The 6,000-nt window shown below is 50.0% G+C and overlaps 1 pseudogene; it reads left to right on the forward strand.

Annotated features, from left to right (window-relative positions):
* Window positions 1-1,810: 1,810 nt before the first annotated feature.
* Window positions 1,811-5,425, forward strand: LOC120667760 (annotated as a pseudogene).
* The last annotated feature ends 575 nt before the right edge of the window (window positions 5,426-6,000 follow it).

Genomic DNA, 6,000 nt, shown 5'->3' on the forward strand with positions numbered 1-6,000 from the left:
CTGGAGGAGGACGTCGAGGAGGGGGCGTTCGAGGTTGGTGGCCAAGGCCCGCAGGCTCGGCTCGAAGATGTCGTCGCGGGGAGACCCAATCCCCCGCCAGAAGACACGGCGGCCGTGCCACATGAACGCAATGTAGAGGTCCTCGAAGTTCCACAGGATGGGGCCCAAGGTGCGCAGGTAGTCGACGCCGAGGATGGCGTCGAAGCCGCCCATGTCAATGCCGAGGCAGCTGATGGTGAACTCCTCCTTGCCGATGTGCAAGGCGACGTTGCGGGCCACCACCCCGCAAGGCACGCGGTCGCCATTGGCAAACATCACGTGGATCTTGGTCGTCGATGTCGCCAGGCCCATGCGGCGCATCAGGTCCACGTGGACGAAGTTGTGCGTCGAGCCGCTGTTGAGGAGGGCCGTGAGGCGGTGACCGTGGATGTAGACGGGCAGCAGTATCGTATCCTCCGTGCGGATGCCGGCGATGGCGTGCAAGGAGATCACCGGGGCGGCCTCCTCGGCTGGCAGGGCGTCGTCGTCGTCGTCGTCGCCATCGGATGTGTAGTAGCTCACCTCCAGGAAGAAGAGGCGCTGGCACTAGTGTCCACGGACGTAGGGCTCGTCGCAGTTGTAGCAGAGGCCTTGGCGGCGGCTATCCACCATCTCCGCGGGGGAGAGACGGCGGAACTGCCGAGGCGGTGGCACCGGTAGGGCTGGCGCCGGGGCTGCCGGAGCGGGCTGCGCTAGAGGGGCTGCGCGTGGCGCAGCTGGCGGTGGTGGGGGCAGACGCTGAGGGAGGCGCCCAGCACGCTGCCGCGGAACGGTCGCCGTGGCAGCCGCACGACGCTCGAAGGACCGCGCCAAGTGCATGGCGGTCTGAAGATCCTGGGGCGCCCGGAGCTCGATGTCGACACAGATGTGATCCGGGAGGCCACCCACGAACAGGTGGGCCTTCTGGAGTGGAGAGAGCTCCGGCGTATGGCACACCAGGGCGTTGAAACGCTCCTGGTACTCCTGGACGGTGCCGTGCCAAGGGAGCCGTGCAAGCTCCGAGAGGCGGTTGCTGCAGACGGCTGGACCGAAGCACTGATTGGCGAGTTCCTTGAAGCGCTCCCACGACGGCATGCCCTCGTCCTGCTCGAGGGCATAGTACCAGGTCTGCGCCACTCCGGTCATGTGGTACGAGGCGAGCCAGACCCGATCCGAGGCCAGTATACGTTGTCCTCGGAAGAACTGCTCGCAGCGGTGGAGCCAGTTCAGGGGATTGTCGATGCCATCGTAGAATGGGAAGTCGATCTTGCTGAAGCGAGGAATGCCCAGGCGCTCGTTGAAGCCTCCGTCCCCTGGCGCGGATGGCGCACCGAACGCGGGGACGTCGAATGTAGATGGGATCCTCGACGGCGAGTGGGGGAACGGGGCTTTCTGGAATGAGTGGGTGGACTGGCTGATGGTGATGGGCAGGGAGGGCGCCGTCGTTGGAGGCACCGTCGACAAGGTCGGGGCCGTTGTCGAGGGGCTCGCCAGCATAGTCGACCCATAGCCCGGCACTCCATAGGGCATGGAGGCGCTAGGGTTTGGTTGCGCGGTCCAGCGCGCCTCCGCGGTGGCGATGCGCTCCTCCATGCGCGTCTCCAGGCCCTGGAGCAGCTTTGTCATCGCGGCGGCGAGGTCATCCACCATAATCGGCGGCAGTGATGATGGGGGGCTTTTCCTGTCGCCTGGCATTGCTGATACCAGGTTGATAGGAACCGAGTTCCTACCGCGGCTGCGAAGGTTGTAGGGGTGCGTGGATGGAGGGCGAGGCCTTGGGGGTCGCCGGCGGATGGGCGCCGTGGCGACCAGCAAGGGGAGCGGCGGCAGCGTGGAAGGGGGCGCGCGCGTGAGAGGGAGATCGCGAGGGAGAGAGACGCGAGAGTAGGGGCGGCCCCGTGAGGCCAACTGGAATCAATTCCCAACCTAATCTGTTTCCATCAAGAGATGAGTATTTAACTTACAAATTGTCCCACACTTTAGGAAAGCGAATAAAACCCTAAGGAAATAAATCGTTGCTCTCCTAGCCACTGGGGCGGCAGCCCCGGCGTTGGTACGTGATCCACGCCGGGGCCGTCGACTGCTGCGCCGGCTTGGCCTGGGCCGGCTGCTCGTGGCCCGTAACAGTATCTATGCTACAATACATGCCCTATGCACATAATTTGAATAATTGTAATCCAACTTTACAATCTTTATTTTTTTCAGAAAAGAAAAACTACCCTGACATCACTGTGGCCAGTGGGGACTAGGTCTAACATATATTCTATTTTTGTGTAACGAAGCTTGTAGCAGAAAGAAAATTCTTAGGACGTTCCATGATACTAGCGTGTAAAATAAACCTGCATCATGATTTACGTTCTTCCGTCTTTCCCACAAAGGTGCCAAACCACAGTCTTGCTGCAGCTGGAAAGACTGCAAAAGCAGGTGCGCATACGGACAGACCAAATGACCAAACCCCACGCTAAATACTGCACCTAGTACACACTAGCTCTATATATAAAAATGATTTTGTTCTTTTAGTGGTAACAAATACACGTCGACGTTAAGATATATATGTATGCAGGATTGCAGGAGCGGTTAACGTGTGTACCTAGTGCCGTAGACTTCACGCATTGTGTAGAAAAGATTGTTTTAATTACCAAGTCTTTCCTGCACAAATAAGCAGAGGCTAGGGTTCATATCCGAAATCTTCTGATTAGAGATGGTAGGCTATACCGCTGCACCAGGCCCGCCCTTCACTTATAAGTTTTTTTTACCATGTTTACTTCAATTTCATACATGTACCATGAAATGCTCTCCTCTCTATTTTTCTCTAGCTTTGCCCCTGCATGTACAATAACTTATGAGTTATGAGTCAATCTCATGTTTTTTTGCTAACCAGAAATTTTGAAGATGTTTACAATAGTAAGGTGTATGTGTCTATGTTTACAGGGGTAAGTGTGTGCATGTATATATTTCGTAAAGACAAATACAGGTTTTCTCAGGATGTTGAACAGAGGTTGCAAGGAATTTAACGTGCGTGAGCAATGTTGGATTTGTTTTTAGGCGTGGTAGTACGCGGGGAGAGTTGTCGGTTTTGTTTGTTAGGAATGGATGCACTGTTCGAGTCACGCGACAGAGCCCTATGGACAGACCAAAAGAAAAAAAAAACGAAACTAAAAGCTCAGATAGACAATGGGACGGATGCATCGGGAACGAGCAAAGAGGTTTGTAGTAGTTGACGAGCGAGAAGCATATAGGACCAAGAAAATTAATGCATTATGCATGTAGCTTGGGTGAGAAACGGTTTCTTTCCCAGAACTTTTCTCTTATGTTGAGAGCATGTCAAGTTCCTCTCTTTTTTTCGGCACAAAACTCCCATTAGCAGGACTAGTTTTGAGTTCTCGTATTTTGGGACAAAAAAAAACGAAATAGTTGCGCTAAAATTAAAATGGAAGCAATAAAAAATGGGAAATGAAAATGAAAACAACTTAAGGCCCTTCTGATTAATAATTGCTGAAGATATATTCTCGTTTCCCTCCCTATATCCAACCGAGCCACATCAAACAGAGCAAGAGCCACAGCACTCGATCGTGTGGCTTAAATTGAAATTGTCTTATGACGTACTTCTTCCATCCATGCAAGACACATTTTATTTCGAAAATAAAGCCCAACCTTACATAATTTAACCAACGATAATTATATGCATCTCACTCAGTGTACAATAGTTGCCTCATTGATATTTCAACTACTATTATGGTTATGTTGATTCTATAGCAATTGACAACATAACGAATAAAATCAACAGTCAAAATCTAACTTTGGAAATTCTCTTTTCTAAAATATCCTTATGGACAGAACTCCATTCATTTCACAATGAAAGATGTTTTAGTTTTCTCCGAATTCGAATCTCTCTAATTCTTCAGACGATCATATAAACTTGCACTTACAATTAACATGAAACATTTATAAAGGCTAGGTAAAATTAGAAAAAAAACAAAAAAATTGCTATGAGTTTGATTCACCTATAAAGAGGTTTGCTGGTTTAGTTTGTTGCAAAATGGTCGCCACAAGGTATATATTTTTGTTTGGTTCCACCTTCCCGAATTACGAGACAGCTTTTTTGGACTTGTTTTCTATTGTGTAGCATCGATAGATAAAATATCATGTAGATTGAAAAGGGTCCTAACGATATGATGTTGTTCACCACGAAATAAGAATACTTGTGTAATGTAATATTGGATATATATTATATTTTTGTAAAATATTCTAGCCAAAGTACGTGGCTTTGGCCAAAGTGTAAAATATTCCCACCAGGATGTAGCGGCGCCAGGTCGCTCAAAGCAAACAGCAGGAGAAGACGATGTTCTGCTTACAGCCTTACAGGTAGGTCAGGCTTCCAGCGCCAATTTGTTGTTTGCGGTTTTGTATGGAAGAAAGGGTCCTATTTTTTTTTTCCTTTGTTCTGATCATAGTGATTGCTTGTTGGCTCTGGTCTGCTTGGGAATTCAATAAAGGGAAAATTAGTTACATAACATTAAAAGATCATCGTTTGCGAAAAATACCATCAAAAGATCATCGTTCATAAAATCCCACTGAAAAAATGATTCAGTTCCGAAAAATACCATTCCGGTAACTTTTGCAATGAATAAGTTATACCAAGTGAAATATCTCTTTTACTCTCATCTTCTTTCCTGCTCTTCCTTCTTCCTCCCACAGCACGCATCCATCCGCTTAGAGCTCTTTGACTATTAGAGGGGTTGTCGCCGAATCCAACGAGCTCCAGTCCCGCGCGCCGGCAACCACGGAGTTGTTGACTCCTGGGACACCCAGTCCCGTGCTCGCGTCATCCATTTCGGCGTCAAGTCCACCTCCTCACCCTCCTCCACCATCACCGGAGCGTCCCCCTTCCTCCCCAAACGTCGCATCTTGCGCCGCTGCGGTCGCCGCGCTCGTCGCCGCCACGTACTACCTCCCGCCGGCCTACCAGATCCTCTCACCCCTCCTTGTGTGGGTCGCTTCCTCCTTCCTCCTCGCTCCCTTCGCGCCCTCCTCGGCCACCGGCAGCGACATCGCCATCGGCTGAGGCTGCCTCCTCCCCGCCAAAGAACCAGCCCTAGAACTAGTCCCGAACCTCGCCCCCGCTCCCTGCTACGCCCGTCGGCAGAACCCGGCTCCGAAATCCTCAGATCCGGTTGCGCCTCCCGTCCAACCAGCTGCGTCACTGCAGCCATTGCAGAAGGTGACAGCTGCGGGTGGGGCCGTCATGGATGGCGTTGAGTAGGAGGAGGACTCCGGCAAGTGGACCGACCAAGAGTTGGAGCTCTTCAGGCGGTGAGAGGGCGGATGCGTGTTGTGGAAGGAACAACGAAGAGCAGGGAAGAAGATGAGGGTAAAAGTGACATTTCACTTTGTCCAATAGAGAGGAAAATGAGAATATTCTTTTTGGAATGGAATCATTTCAGTGGTATTTTACGTAATGACGATCTTTCAGTGGTATTTTTTTGAAATAGATGAATTTTTTATGCTATGGAACCAATTTTCCTTTCAATTAATCGGTATATTTTTTAGTTGGTTGAAAAATGTTAGTTCACAACTAGTTCTTTTACTCAAACTCAAGTACTAGTAGATGCAAGCAAAGGAATGATACAAACTTTTGAATACACTACTAAAAGGCACATCAACACTAATACCAAAGACCTACATGATCTGGGTCGGAAGCAGGGGGCTTGGTTCTTCCTCCTCGTCTCCACGCATTTCTTCTCTTCTTTTTCATCTTTTTTCTTTTCTTCTCATATTTCGCTTTTGATTTTAATGGAGCTTTTTTTTTGGTGGTGGTGATGTGGGGGGGGGGGGGGGGGTGCTAGAGCCCCTAGTCCCCCTAGATCTGCTCCTGATCATGATGTATTCGAATTTAGTTTATGTTTATCTTATTTATACTTGATCCCATTTGTACCAAAGAAACAACAAAATGACATATTGATTCTAAGTGTATATATGCAT

Source organism: Panicum virgatum, chromosome 3N (genome assembly GCF_016808335.1).
Source record: "Panicum virgatum strain AP13 chromosome 3N, P.virgatum_v5, whole genome shotgun sequence".
Classification (NCBI taxonomy): Eukaryota; Viridiplantae; Streptophyta; class Magnoliopsida; order Poales; family Poaceae; genus Panicum; species Panicum virgatum.